The sequence below is a fragment of the Melozone crissalis genome, unplaced genomic scaffold (assembly GCF_028551555.1).
Source record: "Melozone crissalis strain CALT ecotype California unplaced genomic scaffold, PUWL_Pcris_2 ptg000005l_1, whole genome shotgun sequence".
In the NCBI taxonomy this organism is placed as follows: Eukaryota; Metazoa; Chordata; class Aves; order Passeriformes; family Passerellidae; genus Melozone; species Melozone crissalis.
Window position 1 is genome coordinate 44637029 of NW_026535783.1, and position 20016 is coordinate 44657044.

A 20016-nucleotide genomic window follows, 5' to 3' on the forward strand; every position below is an offset into this window, starting at 1 on the left:
AGTAAAAACCTCTGTTTTAGCTTTAAATGGGAACTGCTGTTTATTATACATTTTCCTACAAAGCTCCTGGAAGTATGTGGTAAGAGGGTGGAAACTGCTTTGAAATCCAGAGCCATGCTGACATGCTTCCTGAATAGATGATATGCAAAAAAAAAAACAAAAACAAACCAAACATTTACTTAGGTGTGGTGTTAACTTTTTTACTCTTCTCATCTCTACAAATTCACAGTTTCCCCATTCCCAAAAGAGCTTTTTTCACTCTTGCAAACAATATTTTGTGAAGAGTAACTTTTACATGTTCTGTCTCTAAGGTCACCTCACTGTGCCTTCTCATAAAATTTTTAGAAAACCCAAACACAAACGAAAAACAACAACAACAAAAAACTCCCAAGTGTAAGAGAATAAAATATATCATAATAAATTGTTAGTACCAGTTTAGAATATTGTTCCCTTGGGTGTCTTCAAAAATACAGTAAAAGTACTGTGGAGACATAAAATCAGATTATCTTCAGGATCTATGAACCAGAGCAAGAATCAGGGCCAGATTAAAATGAACAAACAGTGAAGCTGTTCTATCAAGCTTGGCCTGGCACAGACGCCTCCATCAAAAATGAAAGTACAATGGGAAAAACAGAATAAAAAAACGTATTGATTGTTGCAGTGTCTCCTCTTGGGCCCTGAGGCATCTGCTGCACAGAGAACAAATGCTTAGATTTGAATTACCTTCCATTTTTGTGTCTCCTGCTGTAGTCCTGTAAGCTGAATTAAAATTAGCTTTAACCATATTTCTTCTGGTCATTCTTCTTTTTTGTGGGCACAATATGAGATAGATAAGTCAGCATGGTGTACATAGGATCTACCCTCTGTTTCCCAGCTATGGGCAAGGTTCCAGCACAAGGTCCAGGAGGATGACGTGTACCTAAGCCAGCCCATCCTCCATTCCTGCAAGATGGGAGAGTAGAGGTAGCCTGAGAAGACAGAAAGACCTGATTTCCTTGCAGTGTACATAAAGAGGCCTTCTGCAAGAACACAACATCAGTTTCACTTCTCTCCACAGGCTTCAACACACACTGACCAGGTTCCTATAATATTATTTTAATTTCTTAATATTCTAATTTGGAATATGCATGTGTTTGCCAAGGAAAACCATTAACTGCTGGTTTCTGTGTAAATTACATTAAATAGATAAGTAGTTCAAAAATTTGGTTGCCTCAGAAGTATGTTCAGCAAAATCACCGTTAAAGTGACAGCTCTTCTCTCTACCCAGGTTTTTTTAAGACTGAGTAAGATAACAATAAAAATTTTGGTAGAAAACTTTGGTAGGATGAATAAATCCTCTGCTGTGGAAAACATAACCAAGGAAAGATTTCTCATTAACAGAAGACCCCATCTGTGCTATTTGCAAACTCATTGCCCTAGTTTTGTGCATGGGGGCATAGGACTCTGTCTGGCTTCCAAAAAGAAGAGTGTGGCTTCCTGTCAAAAACCACCATGGTGGCATCATCTGCCATTGTTCATTGTTTCCAGGTCCATTGTGAGCATTTTTGCATGTGAATCACTCTCTCTTTTGTATACTTCTTTTATTAATATGATTGTTGTTGCTTTTTGTTTTTTCTCACTGCTGTTTCTAGTAAACTATTCTTATCTCAGCTAATGATCTTTACTTTTAGTGTTTCCAATGCTTAACTCCAAACTGGAGGAGGAAATGGGAAGGAGAGGGGGAACAAGCAAGTGATGTCTAGTTTGGAAGAGTCTTTGTGGAGTCATCAAATTGGGCAGCATCATCCCTAAACCATGATCCACATAAAAATCCTTTTCTATTTCTCCATCATAAATAATGATTCTATGAGTGTTTTCTAATTAATTAAGCCACAGAATATTAGCTTTAAAATCTTCAGCTAGAACTTCAGAACACAAATTTAAATTGAAGACATTCTGCCACTGCCTTGAACTTGACAAACCCTCTATCATTGTTAGATCCCTTGGAAGCAAATAGTTCTGCTTTCTAGAAAAGTGCAGCACATTTTGAGACGCAATTCCCTTTGAGAGCTGCCTTTATACCACTTAGAGGGAGTGTCTGTAAGTTTTTCATCACATTAGCTAAGTATTGAATTGGGTTCTTGTGTTTTCATTTTCTTAATTTGAAATTGAAAATATTTATTGATTGCGTTCAAAAATCTAAAAATAGCGCTTGATTCTATAAAATCTTTTTCTGTTTCTCTTCCCACAATGAAAGTGAATATCTATTTCAGTCCACTGAAGAAGATTGTTTATTTTTTTATAAGTCATAATTTGAAGGACAATTCTTTTGCCTTTTGTATTATATGGATTTACTGTTATATAGAATGAAACTTAAGAAAATATGTGTACTTTTTAATTGCATAGAAATCTTTTCCTATTAGAGATTAAGTACTCAATGTACAGAATGTTCTCTTCACTTGGATTCAAAATTAATAAAAAATAAACTTGCTTGTGACAAATTTTAGTATAAATTCTCTAACTACAAAATTTATTATTCATTTCACAAAGTTTTACTTTGCCTATTTTTTTTTCCTTAGGTGAGGAACTCAGTGGACAGCAGAAAAATCTACAAAAGTGCAAAGTAAGATTTCACATCTACTAACTTTCTAAATCGTCATAGTCTTTTTTCTGTAAGGCCTACAAATTCTTTTGGTTTGGATTTCCTGTTATAAACCACAAATACCTTTCTAATTAGCAATTTTTATTAAATCTTGGAAAGCGTATCCTGTTTGAAATTCAAATTTCTCCTAGTCATAAAATAGAACATAATTATTGAATCAGTAGACTATGTAATAAATGCATAGATACCTCCTAAGGTGTGGGAGTAAGATCATAGATCAGATTTTGAAGTTTTGGAAAAAAAGTCTGGTTGCTTCAGCATGGTTGCTAAATTGCGCTATGAATTAAATAGAAATTTAGTAAATGCATTGAATGATTAGCAAAAGCAACTAAAAAGGGTACTGTGGATTTCTAGCCTTCTGTTTTGTGTACTATCTCACACTGGCCTTTGTACCAGGAATTATACTTACCTATAAAGGCTGAGTAAGACTGGACAGCAATACACTGATTGTTGTAAATATTCTGCAAGGTATAGCTATATGAGAAAGGGGTGCCAAGCTTTTATTACTTTTTCTACCTACTTTGTATAAGGTAATATGTTTTCTAAGTACATATGACCTGACCTCTCTTTTTAATGAGTAAGGTAGGGCATAAACTGAAGTATGTCAGTCCCCAGTGATAAATGATTTATGACAAGTAAAGTATCACAGAAAAATTGGGATTATTTTATATGTGTACAGGAAGTTTGGCAATTTATATTACATTCTATATACTATAAAATATATGTATGACAATGTATAGGAAATTTGGTGGTGTTGGTCACACTATAAAAGCTCAATTATTTCTGTAATCATGGGTAATCTTCAAGTTTCACACCTTAACCTAATAAATTTACAACTGTGACAGAAAAGCTGAAAAAGCTAGCGAGAATAATACCACTTATATACCTGGGATTGTTAAGCTATTTAGAGGACAATTAATAATATGTGGGTAAATATAGAAGAATACTAAGATGATTCTGTGAGTGAGTAATAGTCAGGTGAAAGTCAGCATGCAGGAAATGTGAATTTATACTTCTTGAGAAAAGCAGTCCTAATATCACAAGCACTCATAATTTGAAAGTGATTATTTTTCATCCTGAGTTAGATAGCTCATTTTTAAAGTAAATAAAGCAACATGAAAAAGAGGGCAAGATGAGGAGCATGACAAAAAGGGTGGATCAAAAATAGTAAGGCAGTGAATGTGAGTAAGGACTACATATCTAACATGCTTCAGTCTGGAAGAGACATAAACTGAGGAAACCATAGAGAAGTTTATAGAAATAATGTCTGGGGTGTAAAGAGTAAAAGAAGAAACCAATCATTCATATTTTATGCCAGTACTAAAACCAAAGTCTGAAAAAATGGAAGTAAAGTTAAGAATAAATGCAGCTTGTAGAGAAAATCTGAAACTTCTTGCAGAAAGTTATTTGGGATTAAAAATATACCATAGTCTCGAGGAAGAAAAGTCCCATAAATATGTAAATACATTGATAATCCCTCTAGCTTCAGAAACTCCTTAAGGAGTAGTCATGTGAATACATGCCTAAGGGTAGTAATACTATAAAATTGTACTGTTCTTACATTTCCCAAAATTTCCTTTATTAGCTACTTGATACCCCAGGGGCGCTATTGAATTATAAATTTGACCATTATTGCTTTTATGCTACTGCTTATAGAATATGATACCAACTGGAAAGCAACACAAAAATATAGGTAGGGAGTTAAATAAGTTATCAGACACACACCTTAGCCTCTCTCTAGCCTCCCTGTTTTTATGGATTCTTTATGGTTTATTTCACTCTCAGTCTTGTGTTAAATGACAGTGACAATACCAGAAGTCCAGAAAAAACTTGTTAGGTATGAAGTTCCAGCAGAATTCATCTTTGCTTAGGTAAATCATATCACATAATCCCAGCAAATACAAACTATGTTCTGTACCAGCCTCAATGGAGGGAGAGATTCTAAACCATAAGAGACTTAGTGAAATTAAGCCAGAATTTTCTTCTCAGATATTCCTCACTAAGAAGTTTACAGACAATAATATGGAGTGAAAAGAATAAAGGATAATTAGGAAAACTGAACATACCAAGTAAGAAAGGTTGTTGTGCTTCTAGGAAAAAACTGGAATTTATGATTATGACAAGATAAAAATATAAAAAATAACAGATTAACGGGATTAGGCAATTCAACTAAGAAATACCTCTGTGTTCAAAATTCAACTGGTACTATGTTTGAGTAGAAAAGTAATTATTTAAAGTCTTCTCTTAGGAAAATGTCTAAGAATTGGATTTTTTTTTTTTTAAGCGGGAGACTCATATGTTTTTCATCTTTTTGGGGGGGTTTCTTTTTCTTGGCTTGTTTTTTTAATTGTGGAAAGAAGTAAATATTAAAAATCATAGAATGAAAACAGTGGGTAACATGGGAGAAGCTATTCTTCCCGCAGTCATCAACACCTATCATTCTTTTTTATTTTTATTTTCCCTATTGGCATTAGCCAGATAAGTTTCTGTTCTTTCTGGCTTATATGTTGATAAGGGATTGATGGGCACACATATCACTATAGTCCTGGACAGGCGCTGCCCAAGGTCTGTGTTTATCTGCAGAGGTGCTACTTAACAGCATCACCCTTGATCAGTACAAGGTATTATTTTAAAATATTCCCTCTATCTCTCTGTCTTTTATGTTTCAAGCCAGAAAGAAATAACAGAGACAAAGACTGAAACAGAGTGTCTAGAGCTAATTGACTAGCATATTTAAAGTGGGTTGTGGTTGCTTAGAAACATTTATAGACTGTAACCGAAGCTTCATTATTAAATAGTCTGCAGGGCAATGTAGGACAACATGTTTTTACAAGAGCAAGATCCACAGAGAAAGATGGTTTGTAGCTTAATATTGAAAGGAAACATATTTACAAATATTTTTTTTACATTTTATTTTTAAGTCCAATTAAACAAAATTATTGAAAAAAATTTATCAACACTTATGTCAGTGCTGTAAACTGAAATTCAGTGTCATGACAACTTGCTATTTATTCTGCAAGGCCCTCTGTTAATTCCAGAAGTAGTTATTTCTACGTGGCTCCCCTTGAGAGTAGGCAATTTATTTATTACAGTAAAGTGCATATTATATAGGAAGAATCTGATTTTGAAGATCAAAGGACAATGAGATGTGTAAAGTGCAGCAATCTTTGATTATACAACAATATTGTGTAACAATGTTATAACAAAAATCTGGAAGGGAGGGCATACTCGAAGTCTGAGCTCTGTAGAAGGGAAGGCAAACAATATATGCTACAAACATAGTGGTATTTCCAAGGCAGAAGTCATATGAAAAGTATGTAAAATAACCTATAAACTATATTTGTCAGTTGAAATCTCGTTAGCTAATTATTTATTTCAAAAAGACCCATAAATAATGCTTATGGAGTCATTTGTTTTAGGATCCTTCATGACAAAAAAATGTTCAGTCTTTCTAAAGCACATTTTAAATTTCTTCACAAAACATTAGTGAAATGTCAGGGAATTTTTAAGGTAATGCATTTTTATTTTCCTGCTACATATGAAACCTTTCATACTTCTGTTGCAGCCATGAAGTCACTTAAAACATTGAGTCATGTATCTCATAAAAACTGACAGGTTTCTAGGAAATTTTTGTCTTTCCTGAATCCAAGCAAAATTACTATGCAAATTGTATGATGAGAGGAATTCTGTCCTATCTAGTTGAAATCTAGATTTAGATTTAGTTGAAGTTTAGTCAATAAAAACTATAAATCATAGAAACATTATAGGAAGTCTGGCCTGTGCATGAATTAGCAAAAAAAGATAGTGGTTTAAGAGAGATATTTTTACTATGCAAATTAGTTCTATGCATTGAATTATTTCTACTTACAAAAGTTCTAATTGTTCCAGAACAAAATACTATCCATTAATACACATACAACTATATATATATATATATATAAAGGTAAAATGAACGAATAATAAAAAAGTACCATAAATTAATGAATCAGAAGTTTCAGTGTTTAAAACATATGTTACTAGGTTGTCACAGTAAATGTGATTCTTCCAGCTTTCTTAGTTATCTATCTTGAGAAGACATTAGAAATTATGAAAAATATTTAGTAGGTTACTGATCAAGACTAATCTCTTCTGGTTACTTCTTGAGTTAAGATTGTCTAGAATTAATCAGATTTCTGAGCCCTGTAGACTTCTTGTACAGACTTACCTTTACCAACACTATTAACCCATAAAATGACTGATGAAATTCTCATCATATGAAACTCTGCCCCATGTATAATAAAATGCTGTCCCCTATATAAAGTGAAACACTGAAAATTGGAATTGAAAACATCATCCAATCTTTCTATTAAATTCAATCATTATTTTTTGCCATGTTATATCAACAATATTCAGAAGAAAATTATACTATTCAATACTGTAGTACATCCTTAACAAATATTAATAAAATAAATAACAATGCAAGGTTTATCTTTTTTTCATGCAGATTAAATATTTTTTTCATTTTATTAATTAATGGAAAGACATTAAGTGAAACTATTATTGGAAAAGATATATTCAGGAGCTCTATTTAGAACATTTTCAGCTTAAAAGCTATTACACCTCAGGACAGTGTTAAAGGAAATGGGCATGACTTTTTCAAGCCCAATGAGTCATAAGGGATCTTTTTGGCTTGAAAAAAAGTTAATATTTTTGAGAAAAGGTAAGCAGTTGTTGCAACTCACTGAGACATAAACCTGTCATCAAATATTTAAGAAGGCAGAATCAGACTTATAATTTTATATAATTTACTTACTACTTTCACGTTCAAATCTACAGTGAAGAAGATCATAGATAAAACTGGTAATATTTACTAGAGAAATTATCAGGCTCCCAAGATTACAGGACTGGGCTATCTAACAGCTACCAAAGAGAAAAAACTCTTCAAGTAGCCTCTGTAATTTTATACCTACCATGTGTTAATGAAGTAGCAAGAGGTTTATAGGGGATTTTTTTTGCATATAAGAATAACATTTGATGATGACCTAAAAATTGTAGAATGATGAGTAATGACTTTTTTCCAGACAGAAAATTTTTTATTCTAATTCTATTGCATCAGAAGGAACAACTTATTATAGGTGTTACTAAAAAAAAAGAAAAAAATAAGTTGGGAATGCCAAGAAAGGATATGTTTCCAGTTCAGATAAAAATATTTACAAGAGTTTTCAAGTGAATTACCTTTACATGTAAAAACAGTACAAACATTTCTGTATAAAATAAGTTTGAATTATAGAATTCCAACTTATTTTATACAGAAATGTTATTATGGAATAATGGAATTATATTTAATCTTTTAAAAGAATTCTTACACTGTTGTTGTGTGTAATTTGAACTAACTTGACAATCCTGGAATGAAATTATAAAACCTTTTCACTGATTGCTAAAACAGGAGGAACCAAATTATCATTATTGCTTAAAAATAATACAGCAAAATTTTGAAAACATGAAAGGCCACAATAGTTTATTCCCTGTGTCGTCAGCTAGATTGTTAATGGAAATCCACTATTTAAAAAGACTCTCTGAAATGTACCACCTTCCTACAGAAAGGATGTTTTCTCTTCTCTTGAAATTCACAGGAGGCTGTTTTATCTATTAGAAACTGAGGAGGCAAGTACTTCAGACTGATACATTAAAAAGAAAGGGCTTGCGATTTATCATGCTCAACATTCGTTGGAAAAGACCACAAAGTCAATTGAAATACGAATAAGTACACAAGAACAAAAACAAACTGCAAGTTTTGTGCTTTCCTCTGTTCCTGATTAGCCTGTTAAGCCATATTCCCTGTAGTGTAGCGTGCAATCATTTACCTAACCCCTTTTCATGTCTAAGTCTGCACAAAGGCACCAGGAACTTGTGTCTTTAGCCATTTTAACTCTCATTTCCACGTTCTGAATATATGACCACACAGCCAAGGGAGAGACTGTGCTCCTGGCCCACATTTAAATTCAGTGTAAATCCTTCCTCCTTGCATAGAAGTAGCACTGAATTCACAGTGGGATGAGAATTTCCCTACTTTTCCTTCAAGTAGGAATGTGTAACTTTTATTGTAGTGAATATCAGGATTTGAGTTCTATCATTTATTAACTGGAAAAAAGCACTAAAGTAGACCTGGAGATACTTTAAATGAGGGTGAATTGAATTCATGCTCCGTTTAAGGACTGCTTCAGCGCTGATGGTGTAATGACAAAACAAAGTACGCAGTTTCCAGTGGTTTGAAATAAACTGACATGTTCCCTTTTTGTTTACATGAGGCAAAATTAGCTGAAGCTGTGAATCTAAACATGTTTGGGACTGATTCCATACCAGTTTTATTAAACCTGTCATTATTTTACAATTTTCTTTTTTTGGATGGATTAAACTTGTAAGGACTAAAAACCAAATTATGGTCTAGACACCAGCAATTAGTGTTGCAAGTCCTGTTCTCTTGCTGTGGGCACTGTGCATCTTAATAACATGCCTAAAGTTTTAGTTTATTGTTTCCCCTAGTTGGATGCTGCTATTGGATTATTTTTTTATCCTGCTATAATCACATACATTAGTTCATCTGACTTTTTCTCAGCTACCAAACTAATAATTATTAGACTGCTTAATAATATATTTAGTGCTGATTTCACTATTTATTCATGCAGATTTCCATTCTTTTTTTCTTCCTGTAACCACTTTGTCCCAGTTTTGTAGGAGATAAAATGTTCACTGAAGCACAATACAAGAGCAGTACATTCAAGAGCAGTTCATCACTAAATATTTCTTCATAACAATTTAACAGTGTCTGCTTGATGTAGGAGAGAAGAATTGCCAGCCCTATAATATGAAACCAAGCAACAAGAGGAGAAGACCTATTCACCCTTTTTAGGGTCTTATATTTTTTCTGGACAAAAAAAAAAAAAAAAAAAAAAAAAAAAAAAAAAAAAGGCATCTAATTAATTGAAGAAAAGGGCAAGGATTTATGTATGATTTATGTAGAGTGTATTCTGAAGTATTCTGAAATCCCATAAACATGAAAAGGTTAATGTTGCTGGTATGGATCAGGTTAAATGTTTTCAAAAGGAGATAGGAAGTACTTAAACAATAAAAAGTACCTTCTAAAGATTCAAATCTAAGCATTACATTCTGATTTTTCACTCTGAATGTGTGAAAAATTGTATAAAGTGCTCCTATGGAGCACCAGTTAATTTTTACTGAAAAAAATTTCCCTACTAGGGTCAACTGCTGGGAAAACCAATGTTCCATTTCACTTCATTAATCTCTATCCATACATTCTATCTCTAAACATGTTTTGGAATATTTTAGTGCAAGACAGATGAAACATGTTCCTTTCTCTGGACTAGGATTAGTTATCCTCTAAATTATGTAACTCAGATAAACCAGCAATTCCTTCAAAGTGCAATTTTCTGCCAAGATTTTTTTGTCCATTATGACATAAATACGTGGACTAAAAAAAGGAAGTAGATGAAAGTGTCAAAGAATCTTTAACATATACAGGAAAATGGAGAAATTCTGTCTCTTCAATAAGCCTAAAAGGTAATAGCTTATTACACTGCTTAAAAGAAAGGCTGAGACGTCAATAAATCCTTTACATACATACTGAATAAATGTACTACTTATAAATGCATTTAGGGGACCAACGCCACTCAGAAAAATACAATTGGCAAGATATAAGCTTGATATAAAATGAAGCAGAGATTAACGATCAAATTCGAACAAAAAACAAAAATTAGTGGGTATTTTTTTTAGTGTCTGTGTTTTTCTTTTTAATGGTCAGAAGTGTGAATACTGAAGAGAAGGAACCAAGACAGTTTCAAGATAGATTTCAATAAAATTTGCTGGTGTGAAACTTCAGGAATTGGGTTTGTTTGTCTTCAGAGGGGCCAAAAGGGAGGACAGCTGGTTGTCTCACATCTAGCATTATTTCAGAATCAATTAGCTAGAATCTTATGCGCTATGCTGTGTTGATCTCATGCTCTTTGTTTTAACTTTTTGTGAGGAGAGGTCGGAAATACACTAGCCTCTGCATCCCTTGTGCTGCACAGCTTGGCTTTGAGGCTCAGGGGTATTAGTCTTTTAGTGAATCAATGAGGAACAATCAAAGCAGCAGTGATTTCATGACATCATGTTTGTTCTCCTGGTGCCACTCAGGACCACATCCTGTTTATCATTACTGTTGGGAATGGTTCCTGAAACTGAATTATGAGCCACAGGGGAAAAAAATTTACCAGATTTAATGCACATTTACAAGCAGCTTCTTCTGTCATTACCTATGCCTTCCCTTTCTTCCCTTTTTCCTGCTACCTTCTTTTTAATTACACTATTTCAGAACATATACAGAAAGAGATGGACATGTCCATACCACTGAAAATATGTATTTCTTCCATTAATGGCAGTAAGACTAACTTTTTTCTTCTTATGCACATAGAATTTCTTTTTACTTGGTTTCTGTGACTAATTTTAAAATGCAGATTTTATGTATTGTTCTCCAAAGGAAAGTGGTCAGGTATTAGGTCCATTATATGTGACTTGTTTTAGCCTCAAAATTAGCAAGACAGTATCATACCCAATTCTAATCTCTGACTCTCATTATGATTTTACGTTTTAGCTCAAAACTTTCTATTTACAGGAAAGAGAATGTTCATGAAAAATAAAGAAACAATTCACATCTATGATTAGAAGAAAGGCAGTCACTCATTTTTTAATAAAAGCATGGCCCTCAGTTCCTAAACAATCACAACCTTAATATTAGCAACAGGGGAGCCATACAAGCGTAGTATGGTTATCATCCACACAGAATTTGGAGGACTACATCTACAGCAGTATTACACCATAAATTATGCATGTCTACTTGTCATATGGAATACTTCCTGTGCTCTGACCTCCTCTAATTATTGATGTTAGTATGTCAGAAGACTTCCCTGAAGTTAAAGAAATACTGTACTGTTTGCATCAATCATTAAAAGACTGATTAAATGTGTCTGAGAGCAACGTGTGTGCCTAATTACAATTATATACATAAGTACTAAACTCAGTGGACCAAGCTTGCTTGCTTTTGTTTAATTCAATCTGGATCTCTAGTAGATTTTCTGTAAAATATCTTCCATAAAAGAAGAAGGAATCCAATTCTTTAAGATTTTTCCCCATATCCTGCATTTTTTTTAAAGCATTTACCAGTAACAATTTTATCTAATAGGGAATTCAGACCTTCTAGATTTATAGCAAAGCTAACATTAGTGCAAGGGTTTCAGGAAAGAACTTGAAGGATTGCTTCATGTTCAATGTCTCAATTTCATGACAGGTATTACACCTCACATACAACACATAATTTTAGGAAAAAGGATATAAGATGGTGGTAAAAACAGTCCTTTAAACTTAGTCACAGATGCTGAACCTTAAATGCATGCCAGTGTTGATATGAATGAATAAATAGCTTTGGATGCCATGTTATGATTATGAAACACACTTCTTTCTTGAAAGAGGTAAGTTACTCATCTTCAAATAAATGCACAATTATTTCACAGTGAAAGCCCCCCCGAAAATGGTGGCATGTTTACCGTGCCCAGTAGGTCACAGCATCAGAGATACCTGTACTGGCAGAAGCATCCATCACGGGGCACGGTGCAGAGACACACTGGTGAATTTGCTTGGCTATGGAAGCAGAATAGCATGTTCAGGCAGCATTGCCCCTGAGCTACTGAGCTCTGAAAAGTGCCAGGGCTTGTTAGCTTACAGGCTGTGCCTTGCTAGCAGAGGCACACTGTTTCTAGATGAGAGCTGGCTTCTGTGCACCTCCCGTGCTCCCTGGTGCTGCTATGGCCGCATTAGGATGGGTGAAGCAGATGCAGGTGTCGTGATTGCTACAGTGTGAGCAGCTCATTTCTTAGAGCAAAGGTTCCTTGTCCAAGTGCTTAATAAATGCTGCACCGCAGCAGAAATTATATCTCAACATTGCGCTACAACTGATAATTATAATTTGGTACATATGCCAAATTAAATAAGCATTGAAATTGGAATAGTCTTAAGTGATGTATAACTAATTTTTGGGTTTGAGTTTCTTCCACGTGTCCAAACAGTTAAACAGTTTGTAGAATTAAATGGAATTTTAAAATTGCATAGCATTTGCTTATTCAATGTATGTGAATGATATTTCCTGCCTAAACACAGTATTTTTAAAATTATAACTTCATTTAAAAAACATTTTCAGAATTAGAGTCTTTATCATACATATATTTTTATTCAATTTGGTAATCCATATCAGCATAGTGTCTCATAACTGTGCTGCAGAAAACAATTTCATCTCCTAAAGGAATTGCTTCTCTGATTATTCAGTACTAACTGCTCTTAATTTTCAGGTACATATATTCCATTTTAGAGTATGTCAGCATACTATTTATTCTTAGGAGTACATATAATTGTCTTATTGCTGCCACTATTTCAAAATACTTCATGAAACACAAGAAGTTAGCACATTTTGAAGATTAAATATAAAATACATCCAACAATATTTTTTCCCAAACTAAGTTAGGAACTCTCTTCTTCAAAGCATGTTTTTAAAACAGAAATTCAAGCAGTAGGTTGAGAAATATCTGAACGTCTTATATTTGAAAGCAGAAAGTCAATATATGACTAGAGTCTGCTGAGCTCCAGGAAGTAATTTTCTGATTTCCTCAAAAATATTCTCAGATTTTCCTAATAATATTTTTATTAACATTTACATGGTAGAGTATACATAACGAAGACATTTTTTGTTTTGTTTTGTTTAGAAATTAGGAGTGGGATATTTCTTAAACTGCTTTTGCTTGGAAGACTAGCTTGTTGTGGCAGAATTGTCTTGAGACAACAAGTGAGGGAGGAGGAGAAAAATATGGGTTTCTATATCCTCCATTACATTTACTTAGACAGCTGATGGAACAACAAGAAAACTTTTCAGTATTGTGTTTTATGTGTTGAACATCCCAATACTCAGTCTTCCAATTATGTCTGTGGGAATCAGAAGGTAGTAAGAAGATTCAAGTCTACATCTATGGCATGTTAAATACACGTTTGTGTGTGTGTGTGTGTGTGTGTGTGTGTGTGTGTGTGTGCACCTCTGTTGTTTCTTTATACTGGCAATAGGCACAGATGATTTTTGTTGTTGTTGTTGCTTTCTAATATTTTCTGTTTCAAAATCAATGCCAAGGGGAAAGTGTGGTTCATATTGGATACTCAGATTTCATTTTAGGCATGAACTTTTGCTCCACTCTCCAGCTGGCCTTTAAAGGGCAAGATAAATACCCAAAAAGTGAAAAATGATGCATTTGTATTCTTTTAAAACAAACAGAATTACATGTTCTTAAAATCAAAGGTCATTTCTCTTTCTAACAGTCTAATAGCTTTTCTACTTTAGGTTCCCTCAAAAAACAAGGAGTTATATTTCATTAGTTATTCTTTCATTAGAGCCAATAATGTTCTGAGCCTTTATGTAGTACATACATTATTAAGACATTGAATTGTTTTCTGTAATTTTTCTGGGATTGAGAAAGTGAAAAACTTGCAGAATGAATAATTTTATGCCAATTTAAAACAAAATAATGCATTAAAGCCAGTGGAACATGATGTTTTCTTTAAACCAACAACTTTTTTTAATGAATGACATTTTCTTCTCACATTTTTCTTCCAAGTTGCTTTCAATGAGAAAAAATGAGAAAGAAAAAAACCCCACCAACAGCAAGACTTCAGCATGGTATAAACTACAGCAAATTCAAAAGAATCAGCTGGTATTGTGACTAGGGCTTATTCCTATATTCAGTCAGCCCCACATGTTCTAAATCCTACCACAGAGTCATAGCAAAGCTCTGGGTTGAAAAGACTTCTGTGATCATTATTTCAACCATAAATCTAGCACTGCCAACACCACCATTAAAACATATCCATAAGTGTTACATCTGCACATATTTTAAGTATTTTGAGAGATGGAGACTCAACTAGTCTCCTGGGCATCCTGTGCCAATGTTTGACAATCCTTTTTGTTAAGAAATTTTTCCTAATATATATCGAATCTAAATCTCCCCTGACACAACTTGAGGCCATTTCCTCTTCTTCTATCACTCATTTCTTATGAGGTAAGACTGACCTCCTCCTCACTACAACCTCCTTTCAGGTAGTTGTGAAGAGCAATAAGGGTATTATTTTCTCCAGGCTAAATCACTCCTCACTTACTCCTCACAGAACTTTATTAGAGCCAATAATGTTCTGAGCCTTTACATAGTATACCAGCTTCATCGCCCTTCTCTGGATGTAGTCCAGAAGCTCAATGTTTTTCTTGTAGTGAGAAAATGGGATGCAGCACTTGAGGTGCAGCCTCACCATTGCCAAGCACAAAGTGACAATCACCACCATGGTCCTGCTGGCCCCAATATTCCTAGTACAAACTAGGATGCTGCTGGCCCTCCTTCCCAACTGGGCATACACTGGCTCGGGTTCAGCCATGGTGATAAACATGCTCAGGTCTTTTTCCACTCAGCAGGTTTCCAGCCACTCTGCCCCCAACCTCCTGGGACTGTAGTGGCCCAGCAGCAGAAACCAGCACTTGGTCTTGCTGAATGTATTGAACACAAATCCTTTCAGGATGACTGAAGGAGACCTGGTTACCCAGGAGACGGAGGCCAAGGGACTCAACACCTTTTTTACCACAGTCTTCACCAGCAAGTGCTCCAGCCACACCACACATATGTGGAAGGTGAAAGGAGGGGATTAGGGGAATGAAGAACCATCTACTGTCCGAGAAGACTGGGCTGGGAGACTGTTTAAGGAATCTGAAGTTGCAAAGTTCATGGGAACTGAGGAAATAAATCTATGACTTCAGAGGGAACTGGTTGAGGAAGTGGCAATGCCACTGTGCCATCATATTTGAGAAGTCTCTGCATTGCAGTGAAATTCTCACTGACTGGAAAAGGAGAAATATAATACCCATTTTTAAAAATGAAAAAAGGAAGATCCATGAAACTAGAGGCCAGTCTGTCTCATCTCAGTGTCTGGCAAGATCACAGGGGATCTCCTTTGGGAGACTATGCTAAGACACAAGAAAAGCAAGGAGATAACTGAGGCAACATGTCTTCACAAGACAAATCATAACTGACAAATTTGTTGGCCTTCTATTGCCACCATTTCATACAGCAGTGGCGGACAGCGGTGTAACAAAAGCCATCTACCTGAAGAGTACAAATCATTACAGTGTTCCATGTCTCAACCTTGTTTCTAAACGGGAGAGACATGGACTTGACAGATGGACCATTTAGGGGATAAAAAAATTGAAGAGTTTTAGTCAATGACTGATATCCAGTTGGTGATTCCTCGGGGGTCTGTATTGAGACTAGCACTTTTTAACATCTCTCATGCAAACTGGACAGTGGGATTCAGTGCATCAGCAAGTTTGCTGATGACACAAAGCTGTTTGGTGAGGTCAACACCAAGGGCCAGGCTGCCATCCTTGACAGGACCTTGGCAGGATTGAGAGATGGGCCTGTGTGACCCCCAGAAGTTCAGCAAGGCCAAGTACAAGGTGCTGCACCTCCATCAAAAACATCCCAAGCACAAGTACAGGCTGGGCAGAAAATGGAAAAAGAGCAGCCCCGAGAAGAAGGACTTGAGGGTATTTGTTGACAAGAAGCTCAACAAGAGCCAACAGTGTGTACCCACATCCCAGAAAGCCAAGAGCCAAGAACCGTGACAAGCAAACTGAAAGTGGTGATTCTTCCCTTCTGCATTGCTTTTGTGAGACCCTTCTAGAAGTATTGTGCCCAGCTCTGGGGCCCCCAACACAAGGAAAACATTGCCTGTTGGAACAAGTCCAGAAGAGAGATACTAATTTGACCACAAAGCTGGAACACCTCTCCTAAGAAGAAAGGTTGAGAGTGTTGGGGCAATGCAGCCTGGAGAAGAAAAGGCTTTGGGGACAACTTTAGAAGCTTTCCACTACCTAAAGGGGGTTTATGAGAAAGGTGGAGAGAACTTTCCAAAAGAGCTTGTAGTCACAAGACAAGAGGAATGGCCTCAAGCTGAAGGAGGCCATTCAGTTTCAGCTTAGATCATAAGAAAAAATTCTTTACTGTGAGGATAGAAAGGAAACTGAAACAGGGTTGCCTAGAGAGGTTGTGTACTCTCTCTCCCTGGAGGTGTTCAAAACCAGGCTGGATGGGGCTCTGAGCGAGCCGGTCCAGTGGAAGCTGTCCCTGCCCATTGCAGAAGTCTTAGAACCACATGATCTTTGAGATCTCTTCCAACCATAACCTTTCTCTGAGTCTATGATTCTAAACTTCATACAACTGACCTTGGTTCCTTGATGTAGCCTTTTCAGATTCCTACAGATTCCTTCAGCCTGAAATCCTTCAGAATTTCAAAATCCTTCAGATTCCTTTTCAGCCTACACAACTCTACAACCCTCCAGCCGATCAGTATTTCTAACCAGCTTGGTATCACCTGCAAACTGACTGAGGGGTCACTAAAGCCCCTTGCCCAAATGATCAGTAAATTAAGACACTAAACTGAACTGGTTCTGATACTGAGCTCTGGGGAACACTACTGGTGACCAGCTACCCACTGTATTCACTACTACTCTCTGGGCCAGTCATCAAGTCAATTTTTACCCATTAGATTACACTAGTCCAAACTATGTGCAACCAGTCTTTTTCCAGAAGAATGTCGTAGGAAAGAGTGTCAAAGGCTTCACTAAATTCCTGACAGACCACATCCACAGCCTTTCCCTTATCCACAAGGTGGGTCACCATGTCTCAAAAGGACATCATGTTGATCAAGCAGGACCTGCTGATCTCAAATCCCTGCTAGCTGGTCCTGATTGTCTTTTTTTTCCTGCATATGTTGCCTGATAGCAGATGATCTGTTCCATGATCTTACCTGTCACTGAATGAGGTCAGACTGACAAACCTGCAGTTCCCTGCATCCTCCTTCCGGCCCCTTATGTAGATGGGCGTAATATTTGCTAACTTCCTGTCAACCGGCACCATCTCAATTAGCTGGAACTGCTTTCCTGCATCTATTCACACCATCTCAATTAGCTGGAACTGCTTTTGTGCGTCTATTGACACGTGCCCAATACACCCCGCAAGACTGTAGCATGTTTCACAGAAACAAATTGCACAGAATGTGTCCCAGACTTCAAAAGCTTTTACTGTCTAGATAAAATAAAAATGGCCATTTTGGAGTTATCAGTTTCAGCTGAAGCTGCACTTAGGGATCTTGGAAGAAGCTTAAGGAGTAACAGTGATCACCTTGAGTCCTTTAATCCTGTTGCTTCTTTTCTTATGTAGACTATTATTTCTGTACAACATCTCACTGTGCCCTGGTGCAGAGGTTTTCATCAGTTCTCATTTCCCACTGTCCCTTTTCCACTGGTTTCATTCCTAGAGGGAGTTTATTCAAACACCTCCATTCCAGAAATCTTTGAAAGGGATACATACTGGTTCTTATTTTAACTAAATGAATTGGTGGATTTCTACCTTAAATACAGAGATTTTAGGTGTTTCATATCAAATTGTGCATACTCATGCTTTTTAAGTACAGAGGCTTTAATTTATGTGCTCAAAATTCCTGTGAAACTAGGTCCCCATCTACATTATAGCTATTTTGGTCCAGAATCTCCTGTTCCAAACCTAGATAAAATGCAAACTCCCTGGAGAAGTAGAAAGTAGAGAAAAGGAAAACTTTTATTACTAAAATAGTAAAACCAAAACTTAAGGATTTCGTTCCTTTCTGCTAAACTTTGGAAAGGAACAGAGGATTCTCTGCGCAACACAGAATTTTAGAATTTTGTTCTTTATCCCACTCCTCTAAACAGTGACATAAATAGTAACAGTCAAAATACCCTTACAGCAGAAGGGTTATCTAGCAATACCTTTGGTTCTGTGTTTGTATCTGTCATCATATTAATTGTACTTTAAATATTGCACATTTTTCTTCATGAAGTGCTGCCCCGTGCTGCTATAAAAGAGCTAGTCGGAGAGGATTTTTCTGACAGATTTCTCAGATGAAAATGAAGCGCAAATGCAACAATATCGTATCTGAAAACTGTTTCTTGATAAAGGGAAAGTGTTCCTACCCAAGTGCGATAGACAAGAGATAACAGAGGGAAAAAGAGAAAGAGAAGCAGAAGGCAGGGGCAGCGCTACCGCAGGAACCTGGCGCTCTGTCAGCATCAGCACACGGCGCGTCTGCGTGCTCCCGTGGCGGCTGGGCGGGATTTCCAAGGAGCAGCAGGCTGCGTGTCCCTGCTGTTACGAGCCACAGGCTGCCATGGCCACGGGCATGCTCGTGGAGCAGCCATGGGCGGCCTGTCGGGATCGGGGCAGGGCGGCTGCCGCGGGCCGGGTGCCGCGGGTGGCGCCGCAGGCCCTGAGGAGCGCGGCGACGGCTGCGGCTGCGGCTGGGGGCAGAGAGCGCCCGCTCCGTGAGGGGAAACAGCGGAGCACAGGCCGTCACAGGCCGCACGGCCGGGTGCGGGCAGCCAGGCAGGGCCGCAGAGAGGAGAAGGCGAGCCGGGGAGAGGGGCTGAGCTAACCCAATGACGAGCCCCTGGTCCCTCCAAGAAACCCAGAGAAAAGGATTCCCGTTGTGCCGCAGGTAGCTGCGTTTGCGTGCCAAGGCTCCTCCCATAGCCCTCCCGGGCATCGGGGCATCTGCCCCACCGGCAGGTTGTGAGGGGGATGCCTGCATCCGATCAAGGAGACTTTCTCTGCCCTGATGGGCTGCCAGGCGAAGACTCCCTGGGGACAGGGCTCCCAGCCCGGGTACAGCCCGCACAGGAGTCCTTCAACGTGACTTAGGTGGAGGCATAAATAAAAATCAGATTGGTCCCTCTCAGGTGCACAAATAAAAAAAAAATTAAAAAATCTCACACCATATTTCCCTCATTAACTATCAGCAATTGTATTAAAGCTAAGATTTTTAGAAAATACTTCCATCATAGTTATGTTAATCCCAATTACCTTTTCAATGAGGAAGGAAAGCAAGGGCATAAATTATATCCAGCACATTTGTTTAGCCTCCTGGATTTGATATTTACAGACATATTACAACATGACAATATGGGGAAGTTAATGGTTCTATTTTCCTTGTAAATACTATTAAAATAGATCAGAGGCTCAGCTAGGGAGATCCAACAGTGGAATAAAAATATACAGCATTATTGATGCTAGCACACGATGAGGTGTTTCGCTCCCCAAATGCCATTTAATTACAATAGAAAAAGTGCTTGAACAAGCTGTTAATCAGACCCATAGGAGTACGTTTTCAGCAGCACTTTACGGTTTAGACATCATATATACTCTTTTTTTACTATTTTTTCTTGCAGAAAAAGA

At 36.8% G+C, this 20016-nt stretch overlaps 1 protein-coding gene across 22 annotated transcripts in view; it reads left to right on the forward strand.

Annotated features, from left to right (window-relative positions):
• The window catches only part of PTPRD (protein tyrosine phosphatase receptor type D), a 1150230-nt gene that overhangs the window by 701551 nt on the left and 428663 nt on the right, over positions 1-20016 (forward strand). For all 22 annotated transcript variants that reach the window (XM_054282388.1, XM_054282398.1, XM_054282418.1 and 19 more), the window contains one exon: positions 2559-2602. The gene's annotated coding sequence lies outside the window, so the exon portion shown is untranslated. The remainder of the gene's footprint in view (positions 1-2558; positions 2603-20016) is intronic.